This window comes from Acomys minous (assembly GCF_964271855.1).
Source record: "Acomys minous genome assembly, chromosome: 13".
NCBI lineage: Eukaryota > Metazoa > Chordata > Mammalia > Rodentia > Muridae > Acomys > Acomys minous.
This window is the reverse complement of record NC_140495.1, coordinates 12,699,393-12,714,939: the sequence shown is the minus strand read 5'-3', so window position 1 is coordinate 12,714,939 and position 15,547 is coordinate 12,699,393. Positions and strand designations below refer to the sequence as shown.

Genomic DNA, 15,547 nt, shown 5'->3' with positions numbered 1-15,547 from the left:
TGCTGGGATTACAGGCATGCACCACCATCGCCAGCTGGAAGGGTTCATTTTATCTTGCACCACGCCTGGCCCAAGTAGCTTATTTTTAATGTTTGAACTAATGATGTTTCCAGATATGTGCTCCAAACAAAGGAACATAGTATTGCTTTTGCCAAGATAGTTTCATCTAAAAATATGGAAAGACAAGAGAAACATGAAAAACACATTATCATCATTAATATCAGAGAAATTCATGTTAAAATATATCTGCTTTCATCTATTACAACAGTGGAAATAAAAAGTATAATACCTGATGCAGGCAAGTAGACATAGCAATGAATATTTGTTATAAAACAAAAAAATTTCTCTACATTATCAAAGAAAACTATGAAAGAATAAATATGTACATATCCAGCCATCTCATCCCCTCAAACTGTAAAAACATTTGCAAAAAAATTCCTCCATCTATTAATATCTTCCCAGAGCAGCCAGCCCACACAGACCTGGGGCATTCACATGTCAGAATATTCCATAAAGATCTGGGAACAGATATTTTTGGCAGAAAGGAATACTTAATGTGCCGAGAAAGACTGCCTACGATGTAACTCAGGGTTATAGACTGAGTCAGGAACTCCCTGCAATGACAAAACGTTAGTGTCGGTCTACAACATTCCAATCATTTATTACAGACTCTTTCAATAAGAGGAGCTGCTTTTGTTTTTGTTGCTAAATAGGGGGCAAAATATGAAGGAGAGGTAACAGTGAGATTCTAAAGTTGCTTTACAACACTGCCCTACACAATCCTAATGCCTAGTTTTACAGTGAAAGAGGGCCAGGTTTGGTGGCACGCGCTTGCAATCCCAGCACTGGAGAGGCTGCCAACATAGCCAACCTAGTCAGTTCCACGTCTATGACATTTAATGCCTTAAAAACAAAAACAAAAACAAAAAACCCCCCAAAACCAAGAAATATCACCCAAGGTTGTTCTTTGTGTGCTAAGTGTGTGTAGACAGACAGAGCGCGCGCGCACACACACACGAGTTTCTCTTAGCACACTCTCCCTGTGTGTTGAACCTCCAGGATTGATGCCGTAAGTGGCAGCCTCATGAACTCTAAGGTTGAAAGTCTTGATCAAGCCTTTGCGATCTCAGTGGGTGTGGGTCCAGAAAGCCCGTTTAGAAACCATTAGACAAAAATCCTAACAGAATTTGTGGGTTAATTCGTGTGTTTCTGCAGTCTGCGGTTTTTGTCGATGGGAGATCGCATCCAAGAGCGCCTTGTGTCCTTTCCCCCAGATACCTGCTCAACTACCACTTCCTGCCAGAGGTCTTTTTTGACCATCTTCTTCAGCCGGAGGCCTCACCCTCAAATTTTTCTCATCAATGCTTGCCGCTAAGTTCACAACAATCTGTCATGATATTGTTTATCTGCTTAAGTTCATCTGCTCAGAAGGTAAGTTTTCCCGAGCGTAGGATCTGGTCTTCTGGTGCCTTAAACCTTCGTGGCTTCCACATATACTTTGGTATTGAAGGACTGGCCTACAATTTCTCTGTTTGTGTGTGTGTGTGTGTGTGTGTGTGTGTGTGTGTGTGTGTGTGTGTGTGTGTGCGTGCACCTACATACAGGTCTCACTGTGGTGATTCAAACTCCTTAGCTCTGTCACAGGTTCCAGTGGACCTGGGACAATGGGTGTACGGCATCATACCTGGTTTTAAACTGGGAATAGAACACGGGGCTACAAGTATGCCGAGCAAGAACCCTATGATCTGCGCTACAACCTCAGCTGGACGTTTCTTTAAAAGCAGGCATTTTCATATCGTGCAGCCACACCCACCCGTCACATCCTTTCCCACAGTCGGCGGCAGCGGACCAAGTGCCTCACTTACCCAAGCCCTCCTCCCACCAACCCCCTTAGAGGCCACCAGGTTAAGTAACGGCCACGAAACGCTCCGGTACCAACTCTCGGGACCAGGTCCGGCTCGAGCGAGAGCAGGTCGCCTTCCCTGACACCCGCTTAATCATCTGGTGCGAGCCCGGCGCCCGGCGGTCCAGCCGCTAGCCCCGTCCCGCGCGCGCCCGCCGCCCCGCCGCCCGCCACAACTACTTCCGGGTGAGCGGGTCGCCGGCCGGTGGCCCCGCCCATCTGCCCCGCCACCGCCGCAGCTGCAGCGGCCGCTCGGGCAGCGGCTCATCCCGGGTCGCGTTCGCCGTCTCGGCCGCGGCGCGAAGGGCAGCCTGGGTGCGACTGCGTGACCTGCCGCGGCGCGAGGAGCCCTCCTTCTCTCCCTGCGGCCCGCGCGGTGGACGGTGTCGGGGACAGAGGGTGGCCGCCGCGCCCCTCGCCCCGCTCCCGGGCGGCCGCTCCGGCCCTTCCGGGCGGCGCCGCAGCTTCAACCCGTGCGGCCAGCAGGTAAGGGTAGGCGACGGGCCGGGCTGTCCTGAGGGGCTGCTCCGAGACGGTTCCGGGCTGGGGTCGCCTGGCGGGTCGCCGGCTCCCGCTTCTCCCGCCCCCAGCGGGGGAAGAAGGGGGTTACGCCCCTTGGACCGGCATCACTTCGGACGGCTGGGTGCCCCAGCTCCCGTTGCTCCGGGGCGCCACACTCCCTCAGTCTCTGTCCTCAGTCTGTCCCGGGAGGAGCCGCCTCGTAAACGGTGTCAGGCCGGTGGAGGGCGTAGCTCCATCTCGTGCTTCCTTCTTGATCTGAATTCAAACGCGGGGCTTAGCAGGCTCAGGGCAGGACGGTCAGGGTTAATGCTTGACTAATACGGGGCGTCATTTACACCCACATTGTGGAGTTCCATAGCTCCAGTCAGGCCTGGTTTCCCTTTGCTGTGTATATCCAGCAGGAGGCAGGGGAAATAAGAAAACCCAAGGGAGAAAAGTTCCAAGTGTTTGCTTTACGTTTTTGTTTTCCCACCTCAGGACATACAAATATAATGCCGAAACATGGCTAAAGGGTATGCCAAACTTTCATTATTTGTCGCTTTTTGATTTTTTTTTTCTATTTAGTGACTCAGCATTTTTGCCACACAGTTTTTGTACAGTATGTTGATTGACTCCAAACTATGTAAGGATAACAGAGTGACCACTATTTGTGTTGTGTTATCACACTGGGAAGAGGAGCAGTAAAGGAGTGAGGAGATGGAACGCAGGGTATGGACAGATACATTCGTAATCAATGTTTGACGTTTTCCTCCAGTATTTACTCTGAGAGGAGTAGGTGGGAAAAGCTGCACCCGCTGGAGAAAGCATAGGGTTGCTGGAAGAGTTAGTTGGCCAGGTTTATCAAGGCTTGAATGTCTTGCCGAGTTAGCCCTAATTAATCTACATCATGCCCTGCTTAACAACTACAGAGAGACGATGACCTCGTATTTAATACACTCATACCGATTAAGAATTTCGGAAAGTGTGATTCATGTAGGAAGTTAGGTCACACTCGCTATTGTGAATCATTGATCGGGATCTTCACATTGACATGGTGGAAAGCTAAGTCGTTTCTGCCCGTTTAATTGGATAATTTTACTCCTTTTATAGCAAGTGATGTCTAATGTTTGGTTCTGGTTGTTGCTGGGTGGTTATTGTCATGCACTATGGTATGGAAATAAAACTTTAAAATTTGCACAATGTTTTGTTTTTATAAGCCTTTGTTAGTTACTAAATGGACAGCTGTGATTTTAAATCCCTCCCCCCCCCTTTCTTTTTTAAACCAGATGTGGGAAGCCAAATGAAGGGGTTTAGAAGCCAAGTAAATGTCAGTGGAAAGGAGAGCTGCCATCACTAAGGTATGAAGAAGTACTGTACAGTTATAAAATAGCTTTGTGAGTGGGAAGCTTCAGCACTTTGCCATCATACCCTTAAAAGATGTTGAATGAGGCTAGACTAACTGGTTCTGTTCTGGAAGGAATTGTGTGTTGAAGTTTTGGTTTATTTTTAGGATTGACTAATTTCCAACTAAAAGTAACTTTATTGCTGCAATGCAATTAGATCATTTTGGTCTTTCAAAATGAGATGCAAATAACTTTGAATCTCACAGTTCTTGCAATGGACAACCTAGTCTTCCTGTTTTTTCTTTTTAAGAGTCCTGCTTATTTTACCTTGATTGACAGAAGTGCTAATTGACTAATTGGAAAGTAATATCTAGTGTTTGGTGTTGAGTAAGACAGATTTTCCTTTAAATCTCTGATAGATTTTTTTTGGCATTTTTCCCACTTTGGGTATCCGTTCAGAGTGTTCTGTAATGTTGCTTTTTATTTCTGTCCAGCTGATACGATGATGACTTAAGAGTTTCTGTTCCTTGTAAACAGAGATTCCCTTTTGGAAAATCCCTTGTGAAAACCTTCGTTGGAGACAGTCTTGATGCTTAAATACACAAGAGAGCCAGGCGGTGGTGGTGCACGCCTTTAATCCCAGCACTCGGGAGACTGAGGCAGGTGGATCCCTGTGAGTTCGAGGCCAGCCTGGTCTATAGAGTGAGTCCAGGACAGTCAAGGCTACACAGAGAAACCTTGTCTCAAACAACAACAACAACAACACCCCCTCCCCCCACACACAAGAGAAAGCTTTTTAGGTTAGGCTTTAAGCCTCTCCATAATGAATGGAAAAGTGATAGAAAATATATTTGGCAAGGTAGCTCTCTTTTGCAACACAAAAACAATTTGTAAAAATTAATTTAGCATGGAGGAGTAAGTGGTCTTTTGTAAAGATCTTTGTGAATTGCTTAGCCTGTTCCCAGTCTGAAAGGAATAGAATTGATGATCTGATGATGGGGTGGGGACGATTGTCTGTACAGCCTAGGAGCCTTGGTGGGGATTATTTAGAAGCATTACAATTCTTCTGCCCTTATCCAGGGAGTGCTATCTGTTGCACCTACAACAGCTTTTTTTCTTTTAGGTAGTTGCTTTCTCCCTGGAGAATCTGAATTGAGGAAGTGATCCCTTACCTGGGAAAACATACTACCTTATCCAGTATGTTTGCATATAAAGAATAGACTCTGACCAATATTTAAAGCCCCTCTCACCTCAGACAGGGTTTCTCTCTGTAGCTTGGTTGTCGTGGATTTGTAGACCAGGCTGGCCTCTGCCTCCCCCCTCCCTGAGGACGGGGATCACAGGCATGTGCCACCATGACCAGCTTCAAAGTGAGGCTTTTAAAACTTCAGAAGGAAAGGAATTGAGCCGAGTTTGTCTTGTGAGTAAAATATTTTAGTCTTTTTCCCAGTTTTTCTCCTTAGAGCTAATAGATGGGAGAACTATCTTGGGAAATGAGTGATTGACGTTGCATTTTGCACTTTAATCTTTCAAACTTTTTGGCTAACAGTAAATTAGTCTAGACTTAAAAGCAATTATACCCTAGGGTAAAATTATAAATTACAAACTGGGCTTATCATGTGCTATATGTTTTCATTTGTTTATTTACTTGTTCTGGTGGTTGTCATGGAGAGCTAAGGGAGAGAACCAATTCCTGGACAGTCACTGAGACCTGCATATGCTGCGGGTAGGGAGGAAGCAGGCAAAAAAAAAAAAAAAAAAAAAAAAGAGGGACACTTGGAAAAAGGGAAGAAGTGATGCTTATGGTAGGGGTTCAATGGCATTTGTGAACCTTTTAAAGATTGATAAAACATGTAAAAAGAAACTGTCATATGAGAAAAAGAACTTTTCTTCCTATCACAAACTTTTTACCTTCCCACATTCCTATTCCCTGCTCCAAGCTACCATGTTAATGGTTTTGCATGTATTCTCCTCCATCGAATTCTGTTACATGTGTTTAGAAGTGTCTTTAATTGTGATGTATCTGAGATATTTTTCCGTATTAACACCTGCTCCTATCTCATTTTATTTCTGAAAGACTGGATTTATTCATTTTCCATAGGTTAACTAATTCTCTATTAGTAAACATTAAGTCATTTTTAGTCTCTTGGAAACAAGTGCTTGACCATTTATAGGTCAATCTGTGGAGTGTGGTTTTGAACACATGACTTTATTTTATAGAAGATGTTTTCTTAGCCACAGGAGGAAGAAGAATTAAAAAAACAAACAAAAACTATGTTCTTTACCCATCTCTTCATTTTAAAAAGCGCTATGAACTGGGCTTCATATCATGTGCCTTGTTAACATGTGAGAGGCTAAGCCAGGAGATTGAGAGTTGGCGGTTACTATGGTCTATACAGCATGTAGTAAGACCTTGTCTCTAATAAAATTGAAAATGTGTCTTATAAGTCAACTTAAAGACATTTTGGAGTGTCAGATGATTAATTTGAACTGGTAACTGTCAAGATGCCATAGTGGAAGTCTGGCATTAACAAATATAAACTACTTATACATGGTAAAATGACTGTATTTTATTGATTTGTTTCAGAGTTTATGTTTTCTGTTAATTAAAAGCTTTTATACAGCTGAGAGTGGTGGTATACACCTTTAATCCCAATACTTGGGAGGCAGAGGCAGATCTCTGAATTCAAGGCCAGCCTGGTCTCTATAGCCACCTCCAGTCCTGCTGGAGCTACATACAAAACAAAAAGCAAAAAACAAAAAACCAACCAACCAACCAACCAAACAAAAAAAACCCAAAAGCCAACCCCTACCCCCAAATAAATAAAATAAAAACAACCTTTGTATAGTTTATGCTTTTGCCTTGCTAAAGTTAACTGATATCAATCATAAGAGAAAGAAATGACCCACCATTTCTTCTTTATCTTCCAAATCCTAGTTTGTCTGTTCAAAGTAGAATAAATGATAGAACCTGAGAGCCGGAAATTCCTTGGCAATCCAGAACACTGTTGGTGAATTCCTTTGCCAAGCAGGAAGTAGGTAGAGATGTAGACTTTATTCGGCAAAGAGTTGGTGAGCAAACTAAGGGAGGTTCGAAAATTTAATTAGAAGTTCTATAGGTGACTCATGGCCACGGGAGGTTCAGGAGCTTTTGTCCTTTTGAAATGACAGAGTAAGTCCTGAGAGGCTCAAGTGTGGTGGAGCTGGCACTCATGAGTGGCAGTTTCCCTGGATGGTGTCCAGGGTCTATTTTGAGGCCCTGTCAAGACTTGCCTGACGGATCTTACCGCATAACCATAATCTGTCCTGGCCCTGCTGCAAGTCCGGAAGGCCTGCGGTTTAGGGAAAGTGGCAATTGCAGGAGAGGGAGGGAGCTATGAAGACCATTTACCTTCAGAAGATGGAGGCTAAGTTTTGGGCTGAAAGTCTGCTAAGCGTGTATATTACATACCCTAGCATCCAGGTGTTTTCTGATTTAGCATCCAGGGTTTTGTTTTCTACCCTTTATTTACTTATTTTTGGAAAGAGTTTGATTGCAGCGACCTGAAGAGGAATAATGTGCATGAAGAGGAACATGGGATTGTCCCAGCTTAGTGTTTTATATTCTGGTTCTGAGCATACTTGCCAAGAACCAGTCAAAATGATTGACTGTGTGTGTGTGTGTGTGTGTGTGTTGCATTGTATGGGTGTAGGTAGGCTGGATCCCTAGTTGAAATGGTTCTTCACACTTTGGCACTGGGATCTTAGAATAACAACTGTTTTACAGGAGTGTTTGGCATTCACACAGCTAAACTATTTTCTTACTCTATTTTCCCCATGAAAGTGGTGTGAAATTATATATCTTATTTAATTTTCTTCTATTTTATTTATTTTGTATGCTTGTGGGTGTATAAGAGGACAGTTTGAAAGAGTTGGGTCCCCTACCCTATGGCTTCTGGGATCAAATTCTGGTTGTGAAGTTTGGAGCAAGCAGGTGCCCTTACCCAGTGAGCCTTCTGGCCCTGAAGTTGTACTTTTAAACTTTTGCTTTTCAACAGACTACATAGGTGTCTCCTGTGCGGTGTGGTGCTGCATGAAAACTGTGTGTGCTTAGGCTTAAAGTGATCTCACTTCTTTGGCTATAAAGCTGTTGAACTGTCACACCCTCTGACCAAGGTTCACGTGCTGTTTTGCTGCTGAGCTGTCCTGCAGTCAAGGGTTCTGAAGGATTCAGCTTGCAGGTGTACTTTATAGATGTGAGCCTACATGGCTCCTGGTCATTTGTGTCACCTTAGCTTGGTACTTCAGCAAGGTTAGTTCTGGAGTCCTTAGCATTTCATGATGCTGTCTTTAGGATTCAGTGTAAGGAGAACACAGTGAACAGTGGTTTGTTTTTCTTCTATTACCTGGTTTATTCCTATTATCTCTTCCTACTCTCAGGCTTTCTCTCCTAGAACAATAGAACAAAAGAAAATAAAACATGGTGTGGATGCATGGAGAATGGTTAACAACTGGAAGAAAGTTTAAGTGCCTATCAGGGCGTTTTTATTTTTTGAGAAGTAAGCTGCTACCTCCTCTAACACCATGGCAGGATCACAGACTCACTCTCCCCATTGTTTCCACTTTGAACCTTGTATATAGTATAGCTTAGAGTTTCTTCATGAGCATTATGCTTTTAACTAGTTTTGATGGAACAGATATATTTAGTGCTTTTGAAAACATTTAATTTTTAAGCTATTTGGGAGCAGTTATTCTTTCTGTAGTTCCACTTTCAAGCAGAAACATTTTAACAGCTAGGAATTAATGTATACTGTCTATAAACAATAAGCAGTTAAAATACTTATGTCCTCCAGGAAGGTGGTACAGGTCTTTAATCCCAGTACTTAGGAGGCAGAGGCAGGCTGATCACTGTGTGTTTGAGGCCAGCCTGGTCTACAAAGAAGACAGCCAGGGCCGTTACACAGAGATACTCTGTCTCGAAAAACCAAATCCAACCAAACCCCACAAACCTTAATTTTCTGTTAAACAGATTAACTATGTTTAATAAAAATTGAATAAATTTAGCAAACACTTCTCCTTACTATTTTTCTTAATAAAATTAAGTACTCCAAGCCAGTTGCAGTGATGTACACCTGTAATTCCAGCAATCAGGAAAGCAGAGGCAGGCAGATCTCTGTGAGTTCAAGGCCAGCCTAGTCTACCAAATTAGTCCAGAACAGCCAAGGTTACACAGAGAAACCCTGTCTCAACAAACAAACAACCCCCCCAAAAAAACCCAGCCAACCAACAAACAAAACCCCCCCAAAAAACTCCAGTTAAGTGATTCAATGGTTATAGAATAAAAGATAAAATGTTTCAGTTTCAAATGAATTCTGCCTGTGTTATGGATAATGCTTTATCTGTGTGGACAGTCAAGGAAATGAGGTCATTGTCTCCTTGTCTTGCCAAAGTCACACCTTGCAATCTACCCAGTTTTATTTATTTTTTATTGTGGTAAAACTTAAATAACATTACCATTGTCTTTTTCCATTCTTTTCATTGTGGAAAATGTATACAATGTAAGTCTCCTCTAGTTCTTGAGTGCTGGGGACTGGTCCATGCCTTGCACATGCTCCTCAAACCCTCTGTCACTGATCTCCACCATAACCCCTCGAACTGAGTGTAATCGCACAATCCCATGGCATCATAGTGCATTCAGATTGTGGTGCAGCTGCCCACATATCCATCTTCAGAACGTTTTCATTGTCCTAGAGTGGAAACTGCCCATCAGACCCTAACCACTCATGTCATGTAGCCCTTGGCTGCCACTCCCTATGTTGTCTCCGTGATTTAACTACTCTACTCTAGGTAGAGTTTACATTTGTGGAGTCACGTATTTGCCCTCTGTGTTTGGCTTATTTTATGTAGCATGTCATCAAAGGCATTTGTGGGGTAGCGTGTACACTTGACTCCTGTTGATTGCCATTTTGGTCTTTCACCTTTTGGTTATCATGAATAACGCTGTCAAGGACATGGTGTATGACTGTATATTCAAGTCCCAGTTTGTTGTTTTGTGTACATTCCCAGAAAGACAGCTGTTGAATCAGTACTTTTAGGTTTAAATACTGGGGGATCACCATGCTGTTTTCGACAGTGGCTGTGCCATTTTACTTTCCCACCAGTAGTGTACAAGCATTCTGCCTACTAATTTATTATTTTCTCTTAAAAAATTTTTTTTTGATCATGAAAGTCATCTTAATGAGTTTTTGAAGTATATCTCATTGAGCTTTTGATTCGTATATTTGTAATTACTAATGATGTTGAGTATCTTTTTGTGTGCACTTTCTGGCTACTATTTTCTTTGTAGACCATGCTGGCCTTGCCTTTTCCTCTCTAGTGCTAAGATTAAAGGTGTGTGCCACCACCATACCTGGCCCATCTTGTAATTAAACATTGTTTTATTTCACATGTTTGTGTGTTTTGCCTAATGTATGTTTGTGTATCACATGCATGCAGTACTCTTGGAGGAAGGCCACATGACATCAGATCTTGAGTTGAATTAAGATGATTGTTAGCCTCATGTGGATGCTGACAGCCAAACTTATGTTCTCTGGAAGAGCAGCCAGTGCTCTTAACCTCGGAACTGTATCTCTAGCCCCACATCTTTATTCAAAATTAATTATATTAGTATTTATTCACTTAGGGTGCTCATGCGCTCACATGCTCACACACACACACACACACACACACACACACACACACACACATCACACGGGTTAGCAAGTGCTTTCATGTGCTGAGTCATCCTACTGGCCCTTAATTTGTTTTTGTTATTGAGCTTTAGTTGTTTATATATACTAGATATCAAGCCTTTATTTACAAATGTTTTCTCTTTAGGTTGCCTTTTTACTCCGTTAATAGTGGGCTTTGATGCACAAAATTTAAATTTAGTGTAGTCCAGTTTGCTTATTCCTTTATTGCCTTTATTTTGTCACATTTGACAAGAAATGTTTGTTAAATCCCATGTCATGAAGATTTTCCTGTGTGCTTTCTTTGACAAGATCTATAGTTCATGTATTTAGGTTTTGGCGCATCATGTGTTTTGATGATGAGTCTAGCCTTTACCACCTGAGCCGTCTCTCCAGCCCACGAGCTAACTTTTATATATTGTATAATCTAACATTATCCAAGTATGAATTTTCTAGTGTCATCAGTTTTTGGAAGGATGATCCATTTTCCTTTGTATGGTCCTGGCCCCCTCTGTTGACCATCATTTGACCATGCATATGGGGACTATATGTGGGCTATTTAACTGATCTATGGGTCTGCTCTAGCCAGTAACATACCATTTAAATTCTTATAGTTTTGTAGTAAAATTTTAAATCAAGAAAGGTTGAGGGGAAGGCTTTATTTGGCCTAAAACTCAAGATAACAGTTGAGTGTTGTGAGGAAGTCAAGGCAGGAACTAACAGCCCACATTCCACCCACATTTAGGAGTAGAGAGAAATGAATGTGTCCATGCTGCTGGCCTGCTTGCTTGATAGCTTGCCTCACTCTAATAGAGGTCAGGGCTCAGCCTGGCCAGTGGACTGACTCTTATAATCAATACCCTCAAACACACACACCACAGGCCAACCCGAGCTATGCAATTCCTCAGTAAAGACTGTCTTCCCAGGTGTGTCAAGTTGTCAGTTAAAATTAACCAGCACACTGGACTTTTGATAGGCTTACACTGAATTTATGGATTGTTTTGAGCAGTTTTGCTGTTTTAATAGTGCTGTCTTTCAGTTAGTTTATGTTTCCCTAATTTCTTTTGGTAGGGCTTTCAATGAACATCTTTTGCTTCCTTGGTTAAGTTTATTCCTAAGTATTTTATTCTTTTTAATGCGGTTGTCAGTGGAATTGCTTTCTGAATTTCCCTTTTGGACTATTGGTATACAGAAATCCCTCTCTCTATTTCTCTGTCTCTGTCTCTTTGTCTCTCTGTGTCTCTCCCTCTCTCTCTCCCTTTCCCTCCCTTCCTTCTCCAAGGTTCACCTCTACCATGCGTTTGCATTAGTTTTTGTATTCTCTAGCTTTGTTTGTTTGTTTTTTGTTCAAAGATTTAAAGATTGGAACTACTGTGTGTATTTGTGTATTTAGGCGCTTAAGACGGACAGCATGGATTCTATTGCCTCTGCTTCTTTGTGGCAGGAGTCTGAACGGTTGACCTGGTTCCTTGGCCTTGTGTCTCACCTGGAGACCTCACTGGTGGAAAATCCACTTCCAGATTATGAAGATTGTTACCACAATCGATTTTCTTGTGGTTTAGCACTGAAGCTTCTTCCTTGACTGGCAGTCACTTTACTCCTGAAGACTGCTGTCCTCAGCTCCTGGGGCAGCCTGCAGTTGTTTGCAGTTCTTGTCCTTCTTCAAGCCAGCACCACAGCCTTGCATAATGGAACACAGTCACAAGCTTGCCATCCTGTGACCTCTGTCTGCCATACTCTGTTGGTGAGAAGTGAACCGCAGGTCCCACCCATAGGCTTCATGTGTCAATGATGTTTACACAGTGGTGTGAGTACTAGAAAAGAGACCCAGGGTAGGGAGCCACCTAAGAATTTGTTTGCTATAGCTGGTTACAAAATGACACATTGTATATTCCTCCTTTGTTTAAAGAAATGAATGCTTTAAATGTTACTCTCTTCAGAATTAGGCTTGGTGTTATTGTTATTTTGTGATAGAATTTCTTTTGGAGACAGAGTCTGACTGTAAGTCATGTGTCTTGAATGCTACTTCAGCCTTTGATGTGCTGGGAAGATAAGGCATGAACCACCTTTTTTAGCTTTTATTTCTTTAACTCCTTATTGCATTCCTATTTTGAAGTCAGTAATTGATGTTTTCATTATAATTAGGTACTGTTTATTACTCAGCTGCATATTTTATTTTGATTCTAAGTTTCGTTTTTATTAAAAATGTGCTTAATTTTCAATTTATCTATGTTTCCACCCATATGCTCCAGCAGTTTTTCATTTTTTCCAGATTTTCCTATGTCACCAACATGAGGCATATGTAGTAACTAGTTTACAGAATATGGAAAAATATAAAAACAAAAATGGTTAAAGAATAAAGGAGCATCAGTATTCTTACTACTAGGCTAAGGAAGTACATATGATGTTATCTGAGATGGTCCCCAGGGTTTCCTTCTCTGAGACCTACTGTCCTCCACCTGGTCACAGTCACATTTTACACATCAGTGGCTCTCTTGGGGCCATTGCTCTGCAACTCCTATAGTTTCCTTCACTCTCATGTATTTACAGTCCTACCCAACATGTGGTTTAATTTTGAAAAACTGGAAGCCTATACCATCTATTGTGCATTTCAGAACAGATTAACTGCTTTTGTGGTGCTGGGGACTGAACCTAGGGCTTTTTGCATGTTAGCAAGTGTCCTACAACTGTGTGACATCCATGACTCAGGTTGACCACTTTAACAATCCCTAAGTCTTAATATAGTCAAAGAATTTTTCTTTCTTTTTTTCTTTCTTTTTCTTTCTTTCTTTCTTTCTTTCTTTCTTTCTTTCTTTCTTTCTTTCTTCCTGTCTGTCTTTTCCTTCCTTCCTTCCTTCCTTTCTCACATTTACATCCTTGTCTGCTGTGAAATCAGTCAGAGTTAGTCTGTCTCACAATCACTGAGGAATTTTAGCTCTAGAGACTCTTCTGTCCCCTAGGGCCTTTGAGGACCTCACTAGTGCTTTGCATCTGCCTGGCAGATGCCAGGATAAAGAGAGGCAGTGTAATAGATTTCAGAAAGTTTGCCTGGACCCTGTTTGCTCTTGCCCATGTTGCATTGTCAAGAATGCAATGGAATGACTGTACTTATCTCCAAGGAAAGACGAGAACATAACATAACTCTGGGGTCCAGGCAGAAAAGGTAAGCCTGTCTTTGCTGCGGTGTGTCTCTTTGAGTGGTCTAGTGTTTGGCTTTGGATAACTAAGTGGCTATGGAGGCAAAGTCCATTTTGCCAACTATTAGATGAAAGCTTGAGAGGAAAATAGGAAGAGTCATCCTTGAGCTCTTGCTGGACATATTTTGGGGAAAACTTGTTAATGAGTTCTGAGAAACACATGGCTCATCATAACCAAGTCACCTATTGTAGCTGAAATGTTTACAAGGTATTAGTAACTATCTGGGGAAAATGTGATTAAGGAAGCAGACTGGTTTGTGTGTTTTTGCCCCTGAGTACATCATGTTTTGGTTCTCAGGCATAGATAAAAGTTAAACATCCTGTTGCAAAGTAGATCAGCCTCTCTAGGCATCAGAGGAAGGGACCACAGGAAAACTCAACATGGGGGGGGGGGTCAAGGCAGATTAAATTGGGATGTAAACCTGGACTGGACTTAGGTTAAAGGGACATCCCAAAGACTGGTAGTTTAGTAATGACAGTGGTCCTCTGTTATTTTTACTTTTTAAAAAATTATATGGCTTCAATTCATATTTCTTTTTCCTGGAATATCCATCATACCACTGAGGACCCCTAATGCTCCTTGTTTTCATTAGATTTATTTCTTATATGCTCAGGTCCTTTGTTTGTCCTCTTTGATATACAGGATTCTAATAGCTTACTGAAGAAGGTTGTAAAATAGGTGACATTTCAAGCCCTTACATATCTGAAATGTCTTTCCAGATATGTTTGAGAAGAGTGTGGCTTGATTGGGTTATAGGTCACTTGTATAGGTTGTCTGTGATTTTGATTCATGAGTTTGTGTTGCTTCCAGAACTCCTAGAAATCTGAAGGTGTTCTGTCAACTTCTATATGACTGCTTTTCCTAGTCTCAGAGGCCTAATGTCATATCATTTCCAGTGTTTCAATTCACTGTGCTAACTCACTATGGCGCCCTTAATGTGAGTCAGACACTGGTCTCGAACCAGCTGCTTAGTCTGGCAGCTGTCCTCAACCTGGCTTCACTGCTGCTTTCTCATCCTTCTCTTTGTTCTTGCCTGAATTTCTCAAGTGTTAGTGTTGCAGGCTTTACTCTATCTCTGGACTGTCTCCACCTGCCGGCTCCCAATAATGACAAGGAGACCTTTTATTATTTATGAAAGTTTAGACCCTATAGCTTAGGCTTGTTCTCCACTAGCTTGTATAACTTAATTAACCTGTTTATTCTAGCCACGTTTGCCATGTGGCCTGTTACTTTTCCTCAGTCCAGATGCTCTGACTTCCTTTGTGTCTGGCTGGCAACTCTCCTGTGCCTGACTCTTTTCCTTAGTTCCTATCTTTGCTCAGAAGTCCTGCCTTTCCTCTCCTGCCTCATCTATAGGTTGTCAGCTCTTTATTAAACCAATCAAAAAGGGGAGGAAGTTTATGCTTACAAAATACTAAGGCAGATGATTATCCATAAAAATACAATACCAAAGACTGGACAGTTCTCTCTGCTGGTACAGAAATCCGCATTTGAACAATACAGAGACAACCTCTGCACAGTGCACAAGAGATTATCCCAACAGTACTTCTTGTGCTTATTTAAACTTTGACTCTTTATTTTCTGTCTTTTTTTCCTTTTTTTCTGTGAGATTTCCTGAACTTCATTTTCCAATCTGTCTAAGAGATGATTATTATTATTAATAATTTAATTTTTTTTTGAGACAGGGTTTCTCTGTAGCCCAGGTTGTCTTGGAACTCACTCTAGACCAGACTAGTCTTGAACTCACTGAAATCTACCTGCCTCTGCAGCCCAAGTGCTGGAGATTAAAGGTGTGTGTCACCACTGCTCTTCCTTCCTTCCTTCCTTCCTTCTTCCTTCCCTTCCTCCCCTTCCGCCCTCCCTCTCTCCCTCCCCCCTTTCTTTCCTTCCTCCTT

At 42.1% G+C, this 15,547-nt stretch overlaps 1 protein-coding gene across 23 annotated transcripts in view; it reads left to right on the top strand.

The window, feature by feature from the left end:
- Positions 1-2,100: 2,100 nt before the first annotated feature.
- Positions 2,101-15,547, top strand: part of LRRFIP2 (LRR binding FLII interacting protein 2) — a 104,621-nt gene continuing 91,174 nt past the window's right edge. For 10 of the 23 annotated variants that reach the window (XM_084753244.1, XM_084753245.1, XM_084753239.1 and 7 more), the window contains exons 1-2: positions 2,101-2,389; positions 3,691-3,762. The gene's annotated coding sequence lies outside the window, so the exon portion shown is untranslated. The remainder of the gene's footprint in view (positions 2,390-3,690; positions 3,763-15,547) is intronic. The other 13 variants (XM_084753229.1, XM_084753250.1, XM_084753243.1 and 10 more) reach the window with 7 other exon arrangements.